At 33.5% G+C, this 27,598-nt stretch overlaps 1 long non-coding RNA gene across 2 annotated transcripts in view; it reads right to left on the bottom strand.

Annotated features, from left to right (window-relative positions):
- The window catches only part of LOC103093955 (uncharacterized), a 102,420-nt gene that overhangs the window by 18,481 nt on the left and 56,341 nt on the right, over positions 1-27,598 (bottom strand). For both annotated transcript variants that reach the window (XR_464272.3, XR_008917756.1), the window contains one exon: positions 26,189-26,241. This is a non-coding gene — a long non-coding RNA (uncharacterized LOC103093955). The remainder of the gene's footprint in view (positions 1-26,188; positions 26,242-27,598) is intronic.

Here is a 27,598-nt window from a genome sequence, read left to right as displayed (position 1 = left end):
GCCTTATAATTCCTCCCACATTATACTTTTATGACACTGACATGATAATTCCCAACTCTGTTCCTTTTCACTAACTCTCCCCAATTCTTAGAAGGCTCTCTCTCTTCATCTATACTTCCTAGCCTCTGAAGACTCACTTCAAACCCATTTTTTGTAGATTTTCCCCTGAACTTTTTATATTTATATTGCATGTACAATTTGCTCAAGAAATGATCATAATATTTATGGAGTTTCATGAAGGGAATATTTTCTTGGGTTTGAAAGTAATTATAAAGGTAAGTTTTTATGTTTCACTTTGTAATGTAGTTGTTAAAATTATATATCACATAACTTTTATTTAGTGATTACAATTTCATGAAAGAACATCTTTTAAGTAAAGTGTGGTTGGGACAGCTGGGCATTTCTGTGCATACAGTGCAGATATGAATCTGGAGGGCTTGAGTTCAAATGTCACCTTAGATACTTCAAAATCATGTGACCTTGGGCAAGTCACTCAACCGCATTTGCCTAGCTTTGTGACTCTTTTGCCTTAGAGTTGATCCTGAGATAGAAGGCAAGGGTTTACAAAATAGGTAAAATGGGCTACTGATTCTATGAAAGAAAGAATGGGAAAAAAAGATAATGGCAAGGAAGTACACAGAAGGAGGAAGGAAAGAAGGAAGGAAGGAAGGAAAGAAGGAAGGAAGGAAGGAAGGAAGGAAGGAAGGAAGGAAGGAAGGAAGGAAGGAGTGTTGATTGTTAATAGATGTTTATCTAGTTCACAGATTATTTAAAATGTCTTTTTTTCTCAGCATTGACAACAAAAAAGCTTAGATGTAGACTTTATATAAATATTTAGTTTGAATACTGGAAATACATACATTTTTACTTGGGATGGAGGTGTATTTGTGTGTGACTGAGAGGGGTGTAGGTGTTAGTTATAAAAACATATATATATATATATATGTAGAAATCTCATTACTTATTTTTATATATTATCCATATCATCAATGAAAAATTAAACACCTTTTAGGGACTGGGCACTAAATTTGGCACTAGGGATTCAAATTAGTATTTTACATTTTTCCTATTATATTAGTTCAATAACTAAGTGTTAAATGCATTCAACTATTATCAGATTTTTTATAATGAAAGCCAACTTTAAAAACTTAAAATATTTTCAAACAGTTAAAATAGGCTATGTGTCTACATGTCTTTTAAAAGTATCTTGAAAACTAATAAATATGTAACTGTTCACAGAAATGAAATAAACAGAAATTTGCTATGTCCTTATTTTGATATAATTCATACAACCTCAATGAGCTTTGATGCCATCTTTTCATAAATTTAATAACTTAGAGGTGTTTCATATGTTTTCTTGTTACCATCAAAATATTCTGTAAATATGAAGAATTAACTTTGCTGTGAATGTATATTTTTTTTCAGATTCATTTCTTTGAGAAATTTCTGAAAATATAGGTAATACTGTATACATATATACACATATACACACAGCCACAATTCTCTCCTCTTATCAAATTTAACACCTAATCTAATTTAAAAGATTTGAAAGTAAATGATAAAGCACATATAACACAGAAACAGTTACTGAAGTTTCATATTACTAATATGATTAGAGCAGTTAACAAGTCCCCCCCCAAAAAATACCCAGGATTATTGAGTTTCAAGAATATGTTTTTAAAATATAGTTTAATATCTATTATTGGTTTTGTTAAAAGATATCTATTATATAAGCAAGAGATATTTTTGAGTAGGTACATTTTAGAAAGAGAGAGAAAGAAAAAGAAACAAACAGACAGACAAACAAACAAAGAGAGAGAGAGAGAAAGAATGAGAGAAAGAAAGAGAGAAAGAAAGAAAGAGAGAGAGAGAGAGAGAGAGAGAGAGAGAGAGAGAGAGAGAGAGAGAGAGAGAGGGAGGGACGAAGAAAGGGAGGGACGAAAGGAGAAAAAAATTCATTAAAATAAATCCAGTGAGCCTTACCTCACCCTCTTTTGTAACATTATTATTAAACATTTTTTTCACTCTCCAAAACTTAAAACTGCTCTAGTTTTTGTGGATTCTAGGCCACTGTAATAACAATTCCATTTCCACTTATTTTGGTTTCTATCAAGTCAATGAATGTAATTCTTACAACATTACTTAATATTATGTTTTCTTTCTAAAGTTAATATTTTCAGTCAGCTAGTAGCTTTTTCTTAGGCTTTAAAATCAGGATTTTTAAAAGGAAAAAAATGCAATTTAGAGCAGAGAAGAAATCCCCCATCCAATTATCATCAGCTCATAAATTTGGAACATAGTTAATTAACTGAACTCTTAAGAATTTTGCTGAGAAATGAAGTCAATTTAAAATTAAATTAATTAAATTAAAATGTATTCTAAAACTTGATTGATCAAAACCCATTAATTTCAGTTTTGCTAGTTCAGGCCAGCATTGCCTTGTGTTCTGACCTGATATTACTCTCACCCTATGTACTTTTTCAGTTAGCACTAGAGTGATCAAGCATCATATGCTAAAAATGAAAAAAAATCACTAAAATGGTCTGTAAAATTATATGTATAACCAACTCATACATAAACTAGGAATATGCAGCAGCCTTAGCCCAACAATATAGCTACTCAGCCTCATCATTTTACTGAAGTTGTTGTGTGTGTCAAAATTATCTCTCCCAAGATGATATACCACCATGTAAAAACTAACATATACAAAATTCAATTCACTGCATTTCCCCATAATTGCTGTTCATTCTTATTCCATTATTTCTCCAATTAATAGCATAATTTTCCCAGTTGTTTTATATTCAAAATGTTGATATTTTATTTAATGACATGACATTATACTCTGGGAAAAATTAGTTACTTGACTGCTTTGGAACTCAACTCCCTCAACTTGAAAGGTAAATTGTAGTAAGACTTGAAGTCAAATTATTTAGTCATTTCTGTAACCTAGGAAAGCCATTTAAATATTCCTTGACTCAGTTTCTTCATGTTTAAAAAATGGGATAGATTAGATCATCTCTGAATTTTAACTTTCAACTCAAAATCTATGATCAAATGATCATACAAATAAATGATAGATAAGGTTCCTTCCAGCTTTAAAATATATTATCTTTAAACAATCATCAGAAAACAAAAAGATGATATGAGGGTATCATTTAATAGCCCAGAGATCAAATATGATAACATGTATAAAGCACTTTGCAAAGGCTGAAGTTATGCTAGTGATGGTGGGGTACTCACATACATATCTAAAATAATCTGGAAATCAGACAAAGAAAAATTTCCAGAACATATTTGATCAATTAAGTGAGAAGCTAGTATTTTAATTTATGAAGTCATTGTAGATTCATGTACAAGAAGAGAAAATGGATCATGAATTTGGGAAATGCCTCTCAAGTCAGGTAAAGAAGTATACTATAACTTTAATAGGGGACTTTAATTCAGAAAAATCACTTAAATTTCTTTATATATCTCTCTATCTCTGCCTTCATTCAGAGTCTTTGTTATGCTGATGGCCTAGTTGATATCATAAAACATGAATTTGTAGTGGATCCAATCAATAGGGTTTTGCGATTTTCTCTACTTTTTCCACAGTAGCATTTGAATAGGAAGAAAGACAGAGGATAATAGTGAAGAAAAAAATAGCATACTGCCCTGGAAAGACTGGTGACATATAAGGGGCCAAGTGAGTCAAAGGAAGATGACAATGTCAAATTGAACTTATCTACAAAGGAGTCAAAATCAAGGAAGGAGGAAATTATAGCTAGGCGAGGATTAATAACTAGGGAAAGAACTGAGGATTGAGTGATTGGAGATCATCTAATTATTCCCTTATGCTGATTTCTATTCTATTCTTTTCATGCTTAACTACTAATTCATAATTTCCTTTACTAACTCATTATCTTTCTCTGATCCCTAAGTCACAGTATGGTTGTAGGTCTTTGGTCACTCTATTCTATAATTTATCTTTCTCTGTGCTCATGACTAATTAAGTTATTCAGACCAAATTTCTCTCTGAAGCTTTAGTCCCATATTTCCAAATACCTGATGGAAATCTGCTCCTCATTCATTTTATTTTTTTTTGAAAATTTTATTTAATTAATCAGTTTAGAACATTTTACCTTGCTTACAAGAATCATATTCTTTCCCTCCCCTCCCACCACTCCTTCCCATTGGAGATGCAATTGTACTCGGTTTTACATGTGTCCTTGATCAAAACTTATTTCCATGTTGTTGATGTTTGCATTAGGGTGATCAGTTAGAGTCTACATCCCCAATCATATCCCCATAGACCCATGTGATCAAGAAGTTGTTTTTCTTCAGTGTTCCTACTCCTGCAGTTTTTCCTCTGAATGTGGATAGTGTTTTTTTCTTGTAGATCCCTCTGGGTTGTTCAGGATCACTTCATTGCCACTAATGGAGAAGTCCATTACATTCAATTGTACCACAGTGTATCAGTCTCTGTGTATAATGTTCTCCTGCTTCTGCTCCTTTCACTCTGTATCACTTACTGGAGGTTGTTCCAGTTCACATGGAATTCTTCCAGTTTATTATTTCTTTGGGCGCAATAATATTCCATCCCCAACAAATACCACAATTTGTTCAACCATTCCCCATTTGAAGGGCATCCTCTCATTTTCCTTTTTTTTTGCCACCACAAAGAATGCAGCTATGAATATTCTTGTACATGTCTTTTTCCTTATTATCTCTTTGGAGAACAAACCCAGTAGTGCTATGGCTGTATCAAAGGGCAGGCAGTCTTTTAGAGCCCTTCCTTGCCCATTTTAGAAAAATCTAATGCATCTTTGACTCTTGTCCAATTCATACCATTCAAATAATCAATTAGCAATTCCTGGTGAGTCTTCCAGGTTTTTCCCCATCTACCTGGTCTTTCTCTCCATTAACATAGATATCATCCCAGTAAGGCTTATCTTGTTTTTCATTAAGACTTTTATAGCCTTCTTTCTAGTTTTCCTGTCCAATCCATTTTCCAAACTGTGGGCAAAATTATCTTCCTAATTATCACATTTGACCTTATTTTTTACTAAGAATTGTATAATTCTTTACTTAGACAAATTATGTAACTTGAGCTTCACAATTAACCCATAATTTAGAAATATAGTGCAAGAAATATTATTATTATTCTCATTTTAAAATAAGGAAATGAGGATCATACAGGTAAAATGACTTATTCAGGGTCATAAAGGCAATAAGGACAAAAACTGGAAATTTGAATCCTGTTCATTCTGACTCAAAAGGTGGTATACATCATTCTTAATAACTCCTCAAAAAGCCATCTATGAAACAATATTTCCTATAAATATAAATGATTTAATCTCATATTTACATCATTTAACAATATGACTCCATCCTATGGCTAACTTAATTAATGCTAACTTTTCAAACAATCCATATGCCCTCCAAAAGAGATTGCCAGCTCTTCTACCCTGACAAACCACAAACTGACTCATAAAATAGGCCTTAAGATTATAGATTTAGAAATGGAATAAACTATAGAAGCCTTTGAATATGATCCTCTAATCATACAGATGAGGAAACTGAAACCAAAAAAGGTTAATGGACTTGCCCAGGATCACATTGCTAATAAGTGTCTGAAGCCAAATTTGAACCCACTTCTTCCTGTCTCTTGGAGCAATATTCTCTCCACTATGCCATGCAATATTCTCATAACCTAGCATTTCTATGAAGTTTGCAAAGAGCTTTACATATGTTATCTCATTTGATCCTTAGAAAAACCCTATAAGGAAGCTGCTATTATTATATACAGTTGGCAGATGAGAAAAATAAAGTGCTATGTTCTTAAATGATTTGCCTACAGTCAATCTGCTAAAGTGTCAGATGGTAGGATTAATACTTGGGTCATCTTGAATCCAAGTCCAACACTCTGTGCTCTAATTCTCCTACCTGACTTGGTATACAACAAAATGAAGACTTTCAATATTAAAAGGATATAGGCATCCTTTATGTCTAATACCTGAAAAACAGTCTTTCTATTTAATTATTTTCAGTAGTTGGGGCCATGTGAATGAATAATTCTAAATTATGTCATATTGGGCATCAAACTAATAGATTTTCATTCTTTATTATGTTTTTCTTTCCCATTCTCCTTATTCTCACCCTGTACTTCAAGTCAAACACATAGCAATAAGAACAAGAAGAAATATATACAATTTAACTGTGATGTACAACTACATAGATTCATTGAATGACAGACATGGACAGAACTTTAGAATTCATCTAATCCAGTTCCTTATTTAATGATGCCAGGAGGAGTGAAGGAACTTAGCCAGATAATAATCAGATTCAATTTCAAATCTTCTGATTCAAGTTAATTATTTTTCCATTATGCAATACAGCTATTTAAAAAATTTTTATTTTAAGTACCTATAAAAGGTAGAGAAGGAAAATATACCATTATAAAGAACACAAAAACAAAATTGAGATTTGCAAGCCTTGCTAGACAATAATTTTCAAAATATTTTATATGTTTGTATGATAAATAAGAATGTTCAACTAGGAAATCATGGGAGTACGTTTGCCAAGGTAGTGAAAGAGTATATAACAGTGATATCAAACCTATGGCATGGATGCCAAAGTTGGTATGCACATGGCCATCCTCCACCTCCCGCCTCCAGAGTTTATTACTAAATAAGTCTATGTACTCTGAAGGAGCTGCTTTCCTCCCCTATCCACCCTACCCAATGACATTTTTTCACATCCACACCCCTCTTCCCATTAGCCCGATGGGAGCACACAGGGAGTAAGGTGGGTGGCTCACAGGCAACAGAGCTGGAGGGGAGCAGAACACTCAGACCTCTCCCACCCTCTTCACCAGTCTGAGGATATTCCTCATTTCCCCCACCTCTCCTTCTAGCAGCCCAATGGAAGCTCTTTTCCCCTACCCTGTCTGGGGTAAGGGGGGCAGGGTGCATCTAGCACTTGGTTGGGGGAGGGTCATAGCACATGGGTGCCAGGCAAGGCACTCTGTCTGGGGGATGGGGCCTCTCACTGTCTCCAAAAGGTTCACAATCACTGGTATATAGGTTCATTATTTTTCAGCCTATCATGGAACAAATTTACATATCCTTTGCTAGTACAGACATGAATGAAGGCTGCATTGGTTTAAGGGAAAAGAGAGGGAAAGAGACAGAGAGACAACAGAGAGAGAGACAGGGACAGAGAGACACATAGATGGAGACAGAGAGACAGAGAGACACAGAGAGACAGAGAGACACAGAGAGAGAAGATTTCTATATAACACAGAGTAGTCGTAGCTGGTTCCATGTAATCCATCTGCCTCCAAAAATTAGTATTTAAACAAAAGGGCACACTGGCTGTTGGTTTTAGAGTTTAGTCTGCATAGATTATGATTTTAGAGTTGAATGTCCTGTATTCTGATAGGACATTGTGAATTAAATAAGTCAAAGGAACATGTGAGAATAGGACTTCCCTTGAGTTTGGGAAATTTTAAATCATGTTTACCAAACAAAGTATTTCCCAGGCCCCTGAGTCAAGTAATAGATATATTACCAGGGTACATATTATAGGAAATACTTGGTTCCTTGTTGAAACCTAGTTCTACAACAGGTGGAAAGATAAGGCTTTTTTTCTGATTGTATAGAATTTTCACAATGGATGGTTATTCCTAATTTCAGGGAGTTTGTAAGGATGTCAATAATATCATTCCATAATAAACAAAGTCATCCAGGACACTAAAATACTCTTTCACTGCCAAAATAAAACCTGAAATCATGGCCAAAGCCCCCTTTTCCACCAGAAGGGACTTAGAAAATCCACTTATTATCAAATCCTGAGTATTTTCCTTTTGGCATAAAGTAGCACCAGTCTGTGATGAAGAGTCACACTACTTACTCCATCTCCAACTTACCCCCCAAAATTAATCCTTAAATAACAATAGCACTGCATGTTTGACCACCTGATTCTGTCCAGCAGCCCAGAAGTTCTGATCATCATCCATCCTTTCCATCTTTTTTTATTGTGAATCTTTCCTCTCAATAAAGTTAGCTACCTATATTCTCCCCCTGCAACTCTTTCTTGGCTTTCATCCTTCCTTTTACTATCCTTTGGAACCTTGAACAACAACAAAAGACTATTTTTTCTCTGCCTAGATGAAAAAATAGGACTTGGGAGGTATAATTTTAGTAACAAAGCCACAAGGGTTGAAGAAGACATATTTACTTTTTTTTTTCTGTGCAGAGATAGAAAAGGGGTAGAGCAGAATAAGCCTCTTCCTTTTTATATAGTAACAACATCCTTCTCCCTGAAATTCTCAGCCTAATTGAAATTGTTTTCCCCCTCCTTATACCTTATCATTCACATCCAAACAATGGTGCGGTAGTAAATAGTCCCAATAAGAAGTAATGAGGACCTTGAAATATGGTGACTATATGAACAGAGAATCAGGGACAGATGTAGAAGGAGAACTTGAAAATTAACTGGATTTGTAGTTATAGATGGAATCATGAGTAGTACGCCAAAAAAGTGCCTTTTTCCCAAAGTCTGAAATTTAGAGGGTACAAAAAGCTAAGGCAATAACTTTTAAATTGGCTATGTAAATGTGTGATATTTATATTTTGTTTATTCAATAGCATAGAAGAAACTAAGATAAGCACTCAACAAGAATAAGTAATTAAAGGATGAAATTACAACATGGAATGCCTCTTTCCACCATCTACCAAATATTCTTCCCCACCTCAATCAAATACCACTCTGGCAGCAAGCCAAAAGTGCTCTATCTCTATTTCCCCATTAAGGTTGATGAGTTGTCCAGATCTCCCCCTTTGGGGGACTCTCAGAATTTCCTTGCAGTGACAATTTTAAGATACCTCCAAATATATCACCAACATTCTGAGGTTCCTATTAATAATATCCCTTCCCATTAAAGTCAATTTGTATCAATAACTTCTTATACTATTTTCACAAGTTATCTAAACCTTCTGATTTGAGGAGATCTGAAGATTCTGTGGTTTCAAACTTGCTAGTTATATTTCTAAACAAGGCAGAGAAAATAACTTAGTGTTTTATCTAGGGTCCATGCCTTGATGAATCATTGAATCTTTATGAAGACATTGAATCAATGAAGATATTGAATGTCTTTAAAGTTATAATGCAGGTTTTAAGGGACAGATAATGATTTTAAATATGAACATATTGAGTTTCAAATGCCAGCATCACATACAATTTGAAATGTTCAGCAAGCAGTTAAAAATGTTGAATTAGTGTTTGGGGACATTGGGTGCTAAGTATATATATTTGGAAGCTATCTGCATAATAACCAAAATTGAAGTTTTATTAATATTATCCAAGTACCAAAGTCCAATGTTATGAGACTCTTTCTTTATTGGTAGAGTTCACTGAACCATGCCTATGTGAGAGGAGGAGCAGAGGAAGAGAGAGGAGAAATATTTTTAGACATTTCAGAGTCCTCCAAATTTAAAAGAGAAGACTCCTAATAATCCAAACTCTTTTCAAGTTCCTGAATAGAGGAAACTATGGGGAAAACCTGACATGTAACTTAATCATGTCCTTATTTTCAACTTGCTCATCTATAAAATGAGAATTTTCATCTTTGGATAAGACCTGTTTCTTAGTTGATCTGATTTCTTTTCTCCCAATGAAAGACCTGCTCCAAGCTATATTATCTGGAACATGTACTCATAGTAAAACTTTCTCTTGCCTTCTATTTTTTGATAGGCTTGGACAAATAGGTTGCTTTACAATTTTCCATATATGTACATTGTGGAATTGTTATTTAGTTTGAAGGAAGTCAAGCTTTGGATATGTTTGGGGATCCCTTTTCTCATTAAGAAATAGCAATCAGGAGTTTAGCTTTAACTTAAAAACATGCACACTAACTAATAATATTTAAGGGATAGATCCAGCATATTATTTCCTCTCTTTTGGAGAAGGAAAGAGCTAGTGTGTGGCCTCCAATCACCTGCTTTCTTTGTTGGTAGAAATTAAAGTCTCCCTTTTAGAAGGGTGGCAGAGAAGATGCTAGAGATGTACATATTCTTTCCTCCCTTTCAGAAAAATCAGGACAATTTTGCTAGATTATTCTATCACCAGAGTAGAAAAGATAAAGTTAGAAAAGTTCAAAGGACAGACCACTGGAGGACACTCACAGTTAGGATCTAGAAGGAGGAAAATTATTCATTAAAGAGACAAAGGAAAAATGAAGGAGATAAGAAAAGAATCAGTAGAAAGCAAAGTATAAAGAAGTAGTTTTACATAAAGTCAAATGATCCCAAAAATTATGAAAATGTTGTATATTGAATAGTGGGTAGACAAATTTATTAGGGCAAACTTTGGAATGAAAACACTCTACATCCCCAGTTAAAAAAGAAAAGGAACTCCTTATAAAGAATCATCAGTGGATAAGGTTCCATTGGGAAGCATGTGTATAAACAGTTATGACTATAGCCAGTCTTTTTTCACTAACAAGAAATTGGTTATGACTCATCTTAGAATAGTCCCAATTCTGGAACACTATTAATTTGAATAAAATAAAGTAGAATATACAGAATGTTACACATTTGCTTGAAGTAGGGCATATTCTTCCAAGGTGATTCTGCTCCTTCTTCACTATGAGGTAGATGTTGAGGCTGTAGAATTCACATATATTGAATTTCAGGTTTTCTTAATATGAAGAAACAACAGTTGGTAGTGTGTGGGTGTGTGGCAATTTTTGAGCGTGTAAAGCCTCTATTTCTCAGTTATAGAGGAATATAAAGTGTAACTCTCCCACATTTTAACTGTAGACATGGTACTTTACTTTCAATTTATCAGACTAAATTTCTCTTAACATCAGCAGAAAACTAGCACATAAAAGGGAGGGCATAAGTACATAATAACTCATTCTCTATTGCCAATTTCATACCAAATATTGAAAACAAAGCAAAAAAATTCCCATGAAACCAAACTTAAAGAACCCATAATTTAATCCTTACCTCCGCAGGATGGTTTTATATTGTTACAAAATTAAGCTTAACTGTAATTTTCATAGTACTTCCACAAGTCTATGCAGCAACTGTTTCCATGAAAGTAGAGCATTGACTAAAGTGAAATGAGGCAAATTCCTCATGACATCATATACTATTGATCTTGTTATCAAAGAAATCTATGGATTTCTAGTTTGCAAGAATACATAAATATGTACATGGGATTTTCATTTTATTAAGTGGAAATAAATATATAAAATCCTATAAATTATGCATGCCCAATCATAACTTTATCTTGCTTTTCTTCCACTGATCTGAAGAAGGAACAAATCCTCAGCTATGGTATATGGATAGTGTAATAAAAATAAAATTACTTTTCAAATCTGAATGACACAGGTCAAATGTCTCATTGCAACTTAATAGTCATTATGAAAGTCAATTGAACTAGATAAACTGTTGACAGGATTGCTACCCTGATGATAAATATATTTTTCAAGTGAAAGGACTTTCTCAACCATCTGAAGAAAATTATCCCAGCTAGTTTAGCTCCACAAAATATGTATTCCATCTGATAGGTAATAATACTTAATTTGAAATATGATTTATCATATTAGAATGTTATATATTTTCTAGTTGCATTTGCTTAGTATGAATAAAGTAATAAGTTATATCTCTAATGTTTAGGCCGCTATAGATGAGGAATAATACATGTAAAGTGTCAAAAATGCTCCATATAAATGTGTTACTGGTTTTAAGTTAAATTTTAGGCAGTACCTTTTAAATTCAACCATGGATTCAAATAAGACTAATTAAATTGTTAATTTTAAGCAAAATAACATGTTAGATGTCCAAAAAGTTACATAAACAAATAATATATTTCCTTGTCATCATGGAGATTACATGCAATTGCAAGAATTAAAACTCATAAATAAACAATAATTTTACAAAAAGTATCTATCAAAGAGTTTTTTTCCCCTTGCCGCCTCTCCAATATGCAGTCCATCTTTAAGATGGTTGCTAGGTTAACTTAACTCATGGACTCATCTGTCACATCAATGTGTTGTAGCTTAATTGTGACCAATTCTTCGTGATCCCATAAACTATAGCTATCCATGGGGTTTTCTTATCAATGATACCAGAGTGGCTTGTCATTTCCTTCTCTAATAGATCCAGTGGATCTTTTTGTCAGGTAATCAGAGGTTATGTGACTTGACTAAATCCCGACAACCAGAAAGTATTGAGGTCAGATTTGAATTCCAATTTTCTTGACTCTAGGGCCAGCACTCTTTTTACTAAGCCACCTTGCTGCCTCCTAATCATAGATATTGAGTGACTTGTCCAAGGTCACACAGCTCAGATGTATCTGTAGCTGAATTTGAACTCAGATCATCATGATTCTAGGTTCACTGCTCTAACTACTAAGCCCCAGTGGCCTCTTCTCACATCAGTGTATATCACATCAATTCCTATTCCAATACTTTCTTTCCTCCATATTGCCAATCAAGGAAAAGTTAACCTTCTTTGGCCACTTAAGGTGTATTACTATTTTGTTCAAAACTAATTTTCTCACTTTTGTTTACTCTCCTCCATCAAAACTGAACTAATCACTATTTTCCCTTCAATCTTTAGCTCATTCTATCCCCTGTGCTGACGTCATACCCTCCCTTATTCACCAGCTGAAATCTTGCCTATCTTCAAATTTTGTCTCCTTCAAAAATACTTTCCTGAAGTCCTCTAGTGATAAGGTATTTTATGCTCCTACTATCAGACTTTATCTATGCCATTCTGTGCCTCCTGAGCTAGTATCAGGCATTCTTTTGTATTTGAAATGCTTATACCTATCATTTAGTAAGTGCACACATACATCAAATATATCATTGATACACACATTAATTCTAAGATCCATGATGGTAAGAACCATTTGTGATGTAGAGCTATAGTCTCCTCAGCATCAGCATATTATATATAAGTAGAGACTTTAAAAATAAACATTGTGGTGCAGCTGGGTTGCCCAGTGGATTGAGAGTCAGCCTTAGAAACAGGAGATCCTGGGTTCAGATATGGCATCAGACACCACTTCCTAGCTGTGTGACCCTGGGCAAGTCACTTATCTCTCACTGCCTAGCCCTTACTACTCTTCTGCCTTTTTACCAAAAAATAGTATTGATTCTAAGCCAAAAGGTAAGGATTTTTTTATACCCTTACCTTCCATCTTAGAGTCACTACTGTGTATTAGCTCCAAGACAGAAGAGTGGTAAGGGCTAGGCAATGGGGGTCAAGTGATTTGCCCAGGGTCACACAGCTGGGAAGTTTCTGAGGCCAGATTTGAACCTAAGACCTCCCGTCTCTAGGCCTGGCTCTCAATCCACTGGGCTTTTGCTGCCCCCAAAAAGGTAAGGGTTTTTATAAATAATTCAAAAATAAAATGAACAATGAACAAAATGTATGAGTCTTCTGGAAAGAAGTTTTACTTATTCTGTCATCTGAATCATTCTTTTCATTATTTAGCATTTTAATCAGCAAATCATGCTGTTTCTTAGCATAATTAAGGTATCTGACTTTTCCTCAGAATGGATGAAATTAAAAAAAAAACACTGAAAAGACAATTATTTCAACTTGAGAGGAGTTTTTTTTTAAATGTAAATATATCACATCTAGAAATACTTTCTAGAAACTGTAAAAAGTTAAAATTGAGAGAAAGGTTTCAAAAGAATAAAACACCAACTATAAACAACTTGGTATTCTTTCTACCTTCTAATTGCATTTGTTTTCTATCTTAGTTGTATTACTATCTATCGATAGTAAGATAATAATGTCTTATTTTCATCTTTTGCTGTATATTAATATCTTTTTGGAGTGATTCCAGGATTGGCCTGGAACTCTTCACTTGCTCCCTAAGTTTGGACACTCTATATTATACCCAGGGATGTCCAACCTGTTACCATATGTCAGGTTGGCCACAATACTCCAAAGAATAACTTAAACCACATTTAAATGCATGGGGAGATATTTATCAAAAATAAGAAATAGGAATAGAATAGAATAAAATATAATGTTAATATGTGGTTTTTTTGTCATAGATCTTTGCATAAATTCTTCTTTATAGTTTAATGGTCTGCATTTATATTAGAGTGGGACATAACTACTCAATAAAATACAATCACTATTTTGAAACTAGCATTGCTTTTATTAGAATACCATTACTTTTAATCTGTCTTAATCATTTTTTTTGTTTTCCAGTTAAAAAGTGACTATATTTTCTCTTGGCATATTCTTAAATAAAAAGGAGTCTTTACAATCAATTTAGTTCTTTTAAAACAGATATCAACCTCCTTAAGATTGTTTATTTTCTATAAATCAATACAATAGTGCCTGTTTCATCTACTTCCTGAGATTGTTGTGATTCCCAATATATATCCCAATATCCTAATACATAATATAAGCAAAATGATTTACACACTTTAAAATGCTCTGAGAGCTCTAAAACTATCTGTGCAATTTTAGGCTTATTAAAGATCAGAATGCACTGAGTCAAGATACCTTGTAATAATATTTCTTTTTGTTGTTGTTAACAAAAATGGAAGCCTGATATCAGAAATGGAACTATTTTGTAAGAATATTATTAATAATCCATATTAAATATCTGAACTAACTGAGACTAGAAAGCAATACAAAGGACAAGAGGACTTTGAAGTTATACTGGAGAAAAGATCTTAAAATCATGAATTTATTTTTTTAATCCCCACCATCAGTACTAAAATTAATACTCTGTATTACTTCCAAGTTAGAAGAGTAGTAAGGAATAGGCCATGGGGGGTTAAATAACTTGCACAGGGTCACATAGCTAAATGTCTGAAAATATGTTTGAACACTGGATCTCTTATCTCTAGGTCTGGCTCTCAAACCAATAAGATACTTATCTGTCCCAAAACTCATGAATTTAGAACTAGAAATTTAAATTATCAAATCCAACCTCTTTGTTTCATATATAAGGAAACTTAAATTGTCATGTCAAGGGTGAAACAGCTACCAGTTATCTAAAGGGAGTTTTGAATGAAAGTCTTCTTGACTCCAAATCTAACACTCTATTCACTGTATGATATTATTTCTATGTACTGACCAAAGAAGGAATAAGACTGATGAGTTAAGAAATCATGAAACTATAATCTATTTTAATGTTGTTTTAGCTACCAAATTTTTTTCAAACTAAAAAAAGATGAGAATTAAATGGCTAATAGGAAATTAAGCTTCAAGAGAAGTTGAATAAATAATATATATTCACTGTTGACAAGTTCATGTCACTTGCTGTGAACCATATCTATCTCAGCACACAAGAAGAAATGGAAAAAAAAATTCATAGCATGAGCTTCAAAAAGTTTTAAAATATGCCACAATGTGGTAAAAGAATAGAACTCAACATAAAAAATATGTCTGCAAATAATAGATCACTATTTCAATACTTGAAAAATTCTAGAATGTTTAAGTGTTTAGGTCCATGATGGAAAATCTATGAATGGTGTGCCAAAGATGGCTTGCAGAGATCACCTTGATGGAAAACATACCTAGTCCCACCCCTTAAATGTGGGGTGTAGGACACTGAATCTCTGAGCCATATCACCATCTAGGCTTCCCCCATATTCCCCATGAGATTTGAGCAGCAGACCCCTAACTCAGTCCTCCTCTGCAATGACTGGGTACAGAGGCCAGGGTCCCTGTGCCTGGAGGAGTTGGCTGCCCATCCCCCACAACCTGCCTGGGAACCAAGCCCTGTGTCCCCAAATCAGGTCAGCAGGACAATGCACAAAGGCACAGGGTCCCTAAAAGTTCCTAAAAGGTTCAACATCGCTGCTCTAGTTAGTAAATAAAATAAGAAAAAATGCAACACAAAAAGTGTGTATAGTTTCATCAAGAACAAGTCTTTCCCTGTTAATCTAATTTCTTTGACAATTTGATTGGACTAACTGATCACAGAAATGTCAATTTAACTTGCCTAAGAGAGATATTAGGTGAAGAAACTAAACATTCTTTTGAGGTTGGTTCTGATTGTTAAATATTTGTTTTATTTTGCTTTGCTATCCAGTAGTAATCTGTATCCCTGAAAATTAGAAATTTTGTTCTTCCTCCAACACCAAGCAGAATAATTCCAATTCTGAAAATTGAGTAAAATCTGTCTGAAAATTTGATGTGGATGGTGTAGAAATGTTATTTGTTAATTTATTTTTAATTTATATTTAGATGAAAATATATTGCTTTGTTGGTACTTTATACTTATCTTCTCTTTGGAAAAGGGATGATTTTTTGTAATTATGTTAATATATTAAATGAAACAAAAATAATAAAGATAACTAATTAGATGGGTAGAAAGTGGACAGCATTTTTTAAAATTTCTATTTGTACTTCCAAGTAAAAATATATTCAATGTGGGTTAGGGAACCCACTGGTTAAGAGTAAAATGAAAACCAGTGGCTGATGGTGTGGCAGTTGTTAGAGAACCTTACTTCTTCCAGTGAGATTTGATTCAAGTTAATTACAGCTCATAATAGTGACACATCTGATTAATGAGACAAAATGATCTCTGAAAAAGGCTTGAGAAGTGCAAAACAACTACTACTACACAAAGATTTTTCAAATGGATGGAACGAACTGCCACTTGCTTTTGAGGACCAATAACAATGCAGGAACTACATGGATATAATTAAAAAGCACATTTTTTACATGAAGTAAGACAAATAATTGCAGAAAAATTAATTGTTCATAGATAGGCAGAGGTTATAATTTAAATGGCAAACCTATTTTAACAAATATATCTATTCAATGGTATCTCAATTAAATCACCAGTAATTATTTGATTGAGTTAGAAAAAGCATAGTAAAATTAATGTGGTAGAATAAAAGATCAAAAATAGCAAATAAGTCAATAATAAAAGACATAAAAGAAGGGAGTATATCAGTACCATATTTTAAGTTGCATTATAAAGTGGTAATCATCAAAACTATTGATACTGGCTAAGAAATAGAAAGATAGAACAATAGAACAGAATAAACATACAATAAATAGCAGCAACAGATAATACTAATCTTGTATTTGACAAAGTCATGGTCCCATGTCTTCAGGATAAGAACTCACTGGTACAAATTGATAGGATAACTAGAAACTAATTTGGTAGAAATTAGATAAAGACCAATATTTTAAACCATCCACCAAGATAAGATCAAAATTGTTACATGATCTAGACATAAAAGGAGATACCATAAAAAAGTTATAACAGGGAACATACTGCCTATCAGATCTCTGTCTAGGAGAGGAATTTATAAGTCAATAAGAGATGGAAAGCATTATGAAATGTAAAATGGAGAACTAGGAGAACATTAATTGAAACATTTTTGCAAATAAAATAAATGCTGCCAAGGAAACCTTTCAGATAGATCTCATATCTAAAATATATAGATAAATTTGTCAGATTTGTAAGAAGAGCCATCTCCCAATTGATAGAGTCAAAAGATATGAACAGACAATTTTCAGATGAAGAGATCAGTCACATATTAGTATATGAAAAAATGTTCTAAATCACTACTGATTTAAATTACTTGTGCAAAAATCACACAGCTATTATATATCTGAAGCCAGATTTGAACTCAAGAAAATGTCTTCCTGACTATAGTAGTAGTAGTAGTAGTCTCTCTGTAACGGAGGATGACAATTATCTTTGTGTGTGTTTTTGTGCACAAAGACATTTGTGCATGAAGATTTCAGTGGAAAAGTCGATGCACAGAGACAGTCCCACTCTCTCAGCGTTGGAAGCCTGGGTCCAGTGGCACGTAAAATCGTTATGTCTGCAGACTTCCTCAGCTGCATTAGATGGCCGTGTTGTCTTTTGTGCTCCAACACGCCCTAAGCACTCCACAGTGCCTTGCTGCATCGCCATCTCAGCCTTTGAACTTTCTTATTGGTTTCTTCCACCTGTTCCACTGAAACAGTCTTCACATGCTGGGTGAGCAAAGCCCTGGTTCACCAGGGGTCGATGACCCGATGGCTACCCTCACAAGGTTTGGCCGGCCTGTCGAAGCTGTTGCCTGGGGTGTGGTGCTAGCAGCTACTGGGAGCCACAGGTGAGAGCTGGGTGTGTCAGGTGAAGGTCAGAGGCTGGAGAGCTGCCCTAGGAGGTCATGACAAGCCTTCCATACCAAAGATATTACTCCTCCCTAAGCACCCCATACACCCCTGACTATACCTAGCACTTTATCTGCTGTACCACCTAGCCTACTTTTTTTAATGTATAGAATGAAAATCAAGTGCCAAAGCAAAATTTATAATGCATCAGATAAACTAAAAAAGATAGGAGTTGGAATTATGCTCTCAGACAAAGCAAAATGAAAAATTTCTGGTAAAGTACTAAGGAATGATCTTTGGGATCTAGCTCAACCAAATTTAATTGTTATTTAGTTATATCTGACACTTTTTGACTCCATCTGGGATTTTCTTGACATTTACTTTTATTTCTTCTCTGGTTTTTTTTTATTTATTTGTTTAAATGTTTTTCCATGTTTACATGATTTATTTTCTTTCCCTTCTCTCTTCCCTCCCATCCCCCAGAACTGACAAGCAATTCCACTAGGTTGTAAAAAATGTTGTCATTTGATACCTAATTATATTTACTTCATTTTTATCTATAGAGTGATTTTTTTAAATCCCTAAACCCCAAATCACATACCCATATATACATGTGATAATTGATGTTATATGTTTTTCTTTTGAATTTCTAATCCCATAATTCTTTCTCCCAATTTGGTTAGCATTCGTTTATATAAATCCTTCAGGAGTATCTTGGCTTGTTGCATTACTACTAGTATCAAGGTCCGTTACATTGTTTTTTTCCACAATGTTTTACTTTCTGTGTATAATGTTCTCCTGGTTCTGCTCATTTCACTCAGCATCAGTTCATTGAGGTTTTCCCAGATATGAAAAGCCTATAGTCCATCATCCATTATATCACAATAGTATTCTATCACCATAATAAACCACAATTTGTTCAGCTATTCACCAGTCAAGGGACTCCCCCTCATTTTCCAAATTTTTGCCACCATAAAGAGTATGGATATGAATACTTTTGTACAGGTATTTTTCCTTATTATATCTTTGGGGTACAAACCCAGATGTGGTATTGTTGTATCAGAGGGTATGCATTTTAAAGCCCTTTGAGCATAATTCCAAATTGCCTTCCAGATTGACTGGATTAATTCACAACTCCACCAACAATGCATCAGTGACCTGATTTTGTCACATTCCCTGCAACATTTATTACTTTTCTTTGCTGCCATATTGGCCAGTCTTCTAGGTGTAAGGTCATATCTCAGAGTTGTTTTTATTTGCATTTCTCTAATCAGGAAGGATGTAGAACACTTTTTCATTTGCTTATTGACAGTATTGATCTCTTCATTTGAAAATTGCCTATTTATATCCCTTGGCCATTTGTCACTAGGGGAATGGTTTGGATTTGGGGGGGGGGGTAAAATTTACTTAACACCTTATAAATTTAAGAATTGAGACCTTTGTCAGAGATTTTTGTCATATTTTTTTTCAAATTTGTTGCTTCCCTTCTAATTTTTGTTCCATTGGTTTTGTTTGGGCAGAAACACTTTAATTTAATATAATCAAAATCATTTGTTTTAAATTTTGTAATGTTCCTGATGTCCTGCTTCATCTTAAATGTCTTCCTTTCCCATAGATCTGATAGATATACTATTCTATGATAACCTAATTTGTTTATGATTTCCCTCTCTATATTTATCATTTATCCACTCTGAGTTAATCTTGGTATAGAGTGTAAGATGTTGATTTAAGCCTTATTTCTCCAGACTGTTTTCTAATTCTCCCAGCAGTTTTTTGTCAAATACTGAGTCTTGTCCCAAAAGATGGGATCTCTGGGTTTATTGAAAACTATCTTGCTACTGTAATTTACCCTAATTATATTCCATTTATCCACCTTTCTATCTCTAAGCCAGCACAATTCAGTTTTGATGATCACTTCTTTATAGTATAATTTGAGATTTGATGAAACTATGCCTGCATCCTTCACATTGTTTTCATCATTTCCCTTGATATTCTTGATCTTTTGTTCTTCTAGATGAACTTTGTAATATTTTTTTTCTAATTCTATAAAAAAAAGTATTTTTGGTAGTTTGATAAATATAGCACTGAATAAGTAAATTAATTTAGGGATAATTTTCATTTGTATTATATTAGCTCAACCTAGTCATGAGCAATTGATGTTTTTCCAATTGTTTATATCTACTTTTACTTGTGTGAAGAGTGTTTTGTAATTATGTTCATATAATTCCTGAATTTGTCTTGGCAAGTAGTTTCCAGGGTATTTTACTTTGTATAGAATGATTTTAAGTGGAGTTTCTCTTTTTAACTCTTTCTGTGGGGTTTTGTTAGAAACATATAGAAATGTTAATGATTTATGTGGGTTTGTTTTGTACCCTGTGACTTCGCTAAAGTTATTGATTGTTTCTAATAATTTTTAGTTTATTTTCTTAGATTTCCTAGGTATAACATAATGTCATCTGCAAAAGACTGTTAGTTTAGTTTCCTTATTGCCTATTTTGATCCCTTCAATTGCTTTATCTTCTCTAATTGCTAGTGCTAGCATTTCTATTCCAATATTAAACAGTAGTGATGATAATGGGCATTCATGATTCAATCTTGATCTTATGGGGAATACATCTAACTTATTGCTATTGCAGATGATATTTGCATATGGTTTCAAATAAATACTGTTTATTCTTCTGAGGAAAAGCCCTCTAATTCTTGTACTTTCTAGAACTTTCAATAGGAATGGGTTTTGTATTTTGTCAAAGGATTTTTCTGCATTTATTGAGATAATCATGTGAATTTGATTAGTTTGATTGTTAATATGATCAATAATATGGATGGTTTTTCTAATATTAAACCATCTGTGAAGCAGTGGTATAAATCTCACCTGGTCATAGTGAATAATCATTGTGATAACATCTTATAGCCTTTTAGCTAGTATTTTATTTAATATTTTTGCATCTATGTTCATTAAGCATATTGGTCTATAGTTTTCCTTTTCTCTTTTCAGTCTTAAGGTCTTGGGAATCAGTATCATATTTGTATTATAAAAAGAATCTGCTAAGACTCTTTCTTTGGTCTAATTTTTCAAATCATTTGTAGAGTATTGGGATTAATTGATCTTTAAATGTTTGATAGAATTCACTTGTGAATTCATCTGGCTCTGGTAGGAAGTTCTTTAATGTCTTATTAAATTTCTTTTTCTGATGTGGGATTATTTAAGTATTCTATTTCCTCTTCTGTTAATCTTGGCAATTAATATTTTTGTAAATATTCATCAATTTCACCTAGATTTCCATGTTTATTGCCATATAATTGGACAAAATAGTTATAATAATCACCTAAATTTCTACTTCATCAGAGGTGAGACCATCCTTTTTATTCATGATACCGTTAATTTGATTCTCTTCTTACTTTTTCTTAATTAGATTAATCAGATGCTAGTCATGTTTATTAGTTCAATAGTTCTTTTACTTTCAATTTTATTCATTTCTCGTTTGAGTTTTACGATTGCCAGTTTGGTCTTTATCTGAGGGTTTTTAATTTGTTCTTCTAGTTTTTTTTTAGTTGCATGCCCAATTCATTCATCACCTCTTTCTCTTTTTTGTTAACATGGCCACTCAGTGATATGAATTTTCCCCTGAGTACTGCTTTGGCTGCTTCCCATAGATTTTGATATGTTGTTTCTGCTTTGCCATTCTCTTCAATGAAATCATTAATTGTTTCTATGATTTGTTCTTTAACTAACCAATTATTGAGAGTCATATTATTTAATTTTAAATTAATCTTTAATTTGCCCCTCCATGTATACTTACTAATTATAATTCATATTGCATTATGATCTGAAATGGTTGCATTTATTATTTCTGCTTCTTTAAATTTGTTTGCAATGTTTTTATGTTCTAGTACATGGTCAATCTTTGTTCATGTACCAGGTGCTGCTATAAAGGAGATTTGTTCCTTTTTGTCCCTATTTCTTTTTCACCATATATCTATTAATGCTAATTTTTCTAAGATTTCATTCACATCTCGAATTTCTTTCTTATTTATAATATGATCTGATCTATCTAGATCTGATAGAGGAAGGTTCAGATTTCCCACTAGTATAGTTTTACTATCTATTTCCTCCTTGTGCTCCAATAGTTTCTCCTTTAAACATCTTGATGCTATACTATTTGGTGCATACATGTTGAGTACAGATATTTCTTGTTTATCCATACTGCCTTTTATCAGAATCTAATTACCTTCTTTATCTGTTTTAATAGGATCTATCTTTACTTTGACTTTGTCACATATTGTGATTGTGATTCCTGCCTTCCTTCTCTTAGTTGAAGCCCAATAAATTCTGCTCCAACCTCTAACCTTTAGTCTGTATGTGTTTCTACCTGCCTCATGTATGATTTTTGTAGACAACATATAGTACAATTTTGGTTTTTAATCCCCTCTGCTTCTATTTAATGGGTGAGTTCATTCCATTTACATTAATAGCTATGATTACCATCTGTGTGTTTCCCATCATTTTGATTTCCTTTTCTATTCCTGCCCTTTGTTCTTTCACTATTTCTATCTACATCAGTATTTTTCTTTTTATCAGCCCCCCTTTTCCCCACCATTTTTTTACTTTCTTTCCCAACACTACCTTCTTATTCCCCTCTTATTTCTATATAGGGGCTATTAATTATCCACCAACCTTTCCCTCCTTTTTAATACTCCCCACCCCACTACACACCTTTGTTGTTCCCCCTCAACTTCCCTGTAGGTTAAGATAGAATTCTAAACCCTGCCACTCTCTTCCTCCCCTTTTTAAAACAATACTGCCTGCACTCATGGGACTCTTTATGTGGTATAATTTATTCTATTTTTCTTCTTCCTTCATGTTTTCCTTAGTACCATCCTCTTTTTTGTCCCCCACCCAATTTTTATACATACATCTTAAATTAATACTACAACCTTTACCTATGAATAATCCTTCTATCTACTGAGATAATGAAAATAGTTTATAAGAGTTACACATAGGATTTTTCCTTTTAGGAATATAATCAATTTGACCTTATTGAAGTCTTTAAATTTTTTCCCGTGTTTTTGTTTACCTTTCTATGGTTCTCTTGCATTTTGTATTTGGACATCAAATTTTCCATTTAGTTTTCATATTTTCTTTAGGAATGCTTGAACATCTTCTATTTTATAAATGCTCATACTTTCCTCTGAAAATATATAGTCAGTTTTGATGGATAAGGCGATTATTGGTTGTAGACCCAATTTTCTTGCCTTCCTGAATATAATATTCATAGCCTTGCATTCCTTTAGTGTGGAGGCTGTCAGATGCTGTGCAATTCTATAATCTACCTGATATCTGAATTGTATCTTTCTGGTTGCTTACAATATTTTCACCTTGACTTGGGAGCCTGGAAATTTTGGTACAATATTCCTGGGAATTATCCTGTTCAAGAATATCAGGAGAGTTTTCTTGAATAAATTCTTGTGATATGATGTCAAGGATTTTATTTTGTTACATGTTCCCTGGTAGACCAATAATTCTCAAATTGTCCCTCTTCAATCTGTTTTCCAGGTCAGTTGTCTTTTCAATGAGGTATTTCAGGTTCCCTTCTATTTTTTCATTCTTTTGATGTTTTGTTATTAATTCTTGCTGTCTCATGAAATCATTGGTTTCTACTTTCCCAATTCCAGTCTTAAAGACTGATTTTTCAGCTATGATCTTTTGATTTTCTTTTTTGGTTTGGTCTACACTGCTTTTCATGTCTTCCAGAAGGTCAATTCTTTTCTCCAATTTGCTTATTACATCATTCGATTCCTTTGCCTCTTTATCCATAAGGGAAATTTTGTCTCTTAAGCTATTTTCTTTTTGTATTATTTTCATTTCCTTTTCCCACTTTTCTTTGCATTTTTCTTCTCTCTCTACTACTTGGTTCTTAAATTCTTTTTTGAGTTCCTTCCGAGCTTATGACCAGTTTCCATATTTGGGGGGGGGGGGGTTTCAATGTGTTTCCTTGTTTGTCACTCTCTGCTATTGCTTCTGTATTTTACTCTTTTTCTCCATAGAAATTATCCATGATTAAGAGCTTTTTTTGCTGTTACTTATGCTTTTTGTCACTAGTGGATCGTGGTTCCTGCATGTTGTCTGTTTTCTTACTTTCTGTCTACCAGGCCTTTGCCTTAGTAGTATTTTCCCTTCCCAGTTGGAAGCATGAATGAGGGCAGGTAGCTCTGTGATGTTGCTTGTGTAGTGAGATTTAAAATGTTTTACCCTGAGACTATTTTCCAGCCCTTCCTGCCTCTGCTGTGGTAAGTCTTGTTTCTGCTCAAGCTCTGTGTTCTTCAGCCTTGTGTCTCAAGTCTTACTGCCAAGGCCTTGCACTGCCCTCAGGATGCTTTCAGCCAGCCCCTTAGAATTTAAAGATTGCCCCAGCCCTTGCTCTGATTCTAGTGTGGTGAGTGGTATGAGAGGGGTGATCAGCTTGCAATTTGATAAGTGTAGTTTCACCCCCTTATAGTGTGGGAATCCCTAAACACTGCCTACCTTTAAGACTTTATCCAGTGTGAGAGCCCCTATACTGGTCCAATTTTGATTTCTGTCCTTTTAAGTCACTTTGTAATGATCAGTTTGGATGAAGATTAAGGCTCCTGCTACTATGCTGTCATTTAGTTCTGCCCTTCTCACAACCTAGCCTTATTTTATTTACACTACATATAATCTTCCAGAGTGGCAAAAGAGTTTCTCAAGCTCTGGAACCCCCCCAAATGTTTAATATAAATTTCTGTATTTCCATCCAACTGGTTATAAGATTGAAGCCATCTGACCATTACTTTTTCAACCCTCCTCTTTCCACTCTTTAGAATGGCTTAACTCTGTCCAAAGAAGAAAAAGTAGCGAAATATTTGCCATGGGTGAAAAAGTGATTCCTGTTTATTTTATTTGTTTCAGTCCAGACACTTTTAAGACATTTCCTTATAATTATCCTTTCCATCTCATACACTTTAAAAAATAAATATTAACGATAACATTTTTATTTATGTCATATATCTTCTGACATTTACACTTCCCCAGATTCCTAAAGAGCCATCACTGATTAAAAAAAGAGTTTAAAAAAGATAAGTTTGACAAAGCTCTTACCAGCCCCTTAAATCCATTTTTATAAAAATTTCCATTGGGAGCATTAATACCTTAGAAATTAGCACAGGCTACAATTTAGGACATGAATTATTGTTTTGTTCATTGTCTAGTGATGGATAAAATGTTACAATATTGACTAAACTGATTATTTTTTCAAGAAAGCCAATTATTAAACATTTGCTAGCACACCTACTAGTAAAACTGATAGTTACACTGAGAAAAATTGATTTTATATTCAGTATCTCATAACTATATTCCCCTTCTACTATTGCAATAGCTAAACAATGTGTAAAGGTGTGTTTAGAAATACTTTTTAATATTTTAGGGGCATCCTAAGCTTAGTAATTATATCTGAACTCTGAAAATTCATTGCTTTCTTTTTGCTTCCTAGTGGCATTATAATAATCATTGGTATTTTGTTTAATAGAGTATGTATTTTTCACTTTTCACTAATTCATCTATATCTAAATATTTTTCTCTGGATTCAACATTATTGTTTCCTAAATATCAGAATCATTTTATTACATTCATATAACACAATTTGTTCATCCATTCCACCATGAGATGGGCATCTTTCTTTTCTACAACAGAAAGTAGACTTCCTTTCAAATTCCCTTAGCAGATGCACATTAGTAATCATCATTGAGCTTTCTTACATATACTATTTCAAAACTTGTTCCACAAAGACAGAATTGGCAATTCTTTCTTTGCTCTCACCAGTTATTTAGGTGATACACTTCTAGAATTTCTTCATTCTTCATATGTATTTGGAAAAGGAAGTCATCGCATTTCATCACTGAGGTGTGTGATAACACAAGGCTCAACTAACCTGTGCCTGTTGGTCAAGTCTTCATGGATTCCAAGTTTGAGATTTCTCAAAAAAATACCTCTTGCATTTTTTAAAAAATAATTATCTTTATCTTAAAAATTAAAAAGACACTGCTTGACAATACTTTTTGGACAACTTTGAGGATCTTACCTTGCTGCAGCATCACTCTTCAAATGAGGGGCAGGCCCTCAAAGTTCAAGCCACTGCAGATAAAATTAGATTAGTCAGGAATAAGCTCATAATAAATATACATAATCTTTTATATAGCATATATCTTTTGGCTAATATCAGGTTTACATGTTCAGAGTGACTTGGTCTTCTCCAGCTCCTCTTGATCAATATAGTTCTTTATTCAAATAAAGAGAGATGGGAGAGTCAATGAACTGTAACTCTTTCTTTATAATCTCTAATTTACCTTTTGTCCACATACATTTTCTGGTCTACTTTCACATTAATATCACTTCTGTGTCCCTCCCAATAGGTTCACCAGGTCACAACAGACTATGAAGGAGTCATTAGCTAAAGATTTGCAGGCATATTGTTTATCATCATCATGTAAAGTATATTTATGTACATTGCTGGCAAGCTTAAGTATTATTCCAATATTTTGTGTTGGAAAAATTATTTCCTTTCTTATATTAACTTTGAATTTGTAAAATAATAAAAATAAATACCACATTAAGAATTGCTTAAATACTATTTCAGAACTTCTTTCATACCAAGTTCCTCTCACTCCTCACCCTTTGGAGCTGCTGTACTCAGCACTTCTGGGTACTGGCCTAATAAGTTGAAACCACTCAAGATAACCAAGAAAGTAGAACATGGAGAGGAGAAAGTATAGACCATTGTCTTATATTCAAAGTTGTCCATTTTATGTTCTTGATCATCAACATTTTTCATTACAATAAGGAAAGTTTCCTTCAAATAGTCATTTTTAATTCCTCTGATCCTCTGGACTAAATCTACTATGGGATTGTGAAAGATCCCTCCAAATTACACTATGTTTAAATATTTGGATTTTGGCATCATCTCTAACCCTCAGGAACAACATTGTCATTGGAATGATGAAGGCTAGCTTAATCAAAACTTGCCAAGTCTGGTACCAAGGATTCCATGGAGACTTTGCAGACTGTAACTGTTATCTCCATGACCAATCAGCTGTATATGTAAATAATCTACCCTGACAGGAAACACTCAGTGAGGGAAATCCTACCACAGCTGCAGAAGCAAACTGTCTGAGTCAGTAGTTAAATTCTGAGTAATTATCTAGAGTGCAAAGAGGTTAAGTGACTTATCTAGGTTATTACAGTAAGCCTTTGGCAAAAAAATTTGTACTTAGAATTTCTAGATGTATTGTTATGTGAGTATAATTCTCTAACATGTAAGAATTAACAAAAGATATCATAGTTATAAAAATACAAAATCTTTAACATATCTAGGACAAATAGATTCTAGGAAATTGATTTTTCCCTAGTGATTTATAAAATATAAAGGGAGTTTCACTCATAAAATATAATGAATTTATTTTGAAATAGAGATGTGTATCTTATCTACTGCCTC

This window comes from Monodelphis domestica, chromosome 3, assembly GCF_027887165.1.
Source record: "Monodelphis domestica isolate mMonDom1 chromosome 3, mMonDom1.pri, whole genome shotgun sequence".
Taxonomy (NCBI): Eukaryota; Metazoa; Chordata; class Mammalia; order Didelphimorphia; family Didelphidae; genus Monodelphis; species Monodelphis domestica.
Note: the sequence above shows the minus strand (reverse complement) of the source record. Positions and strands in the feature narration are given on the sequence as shown.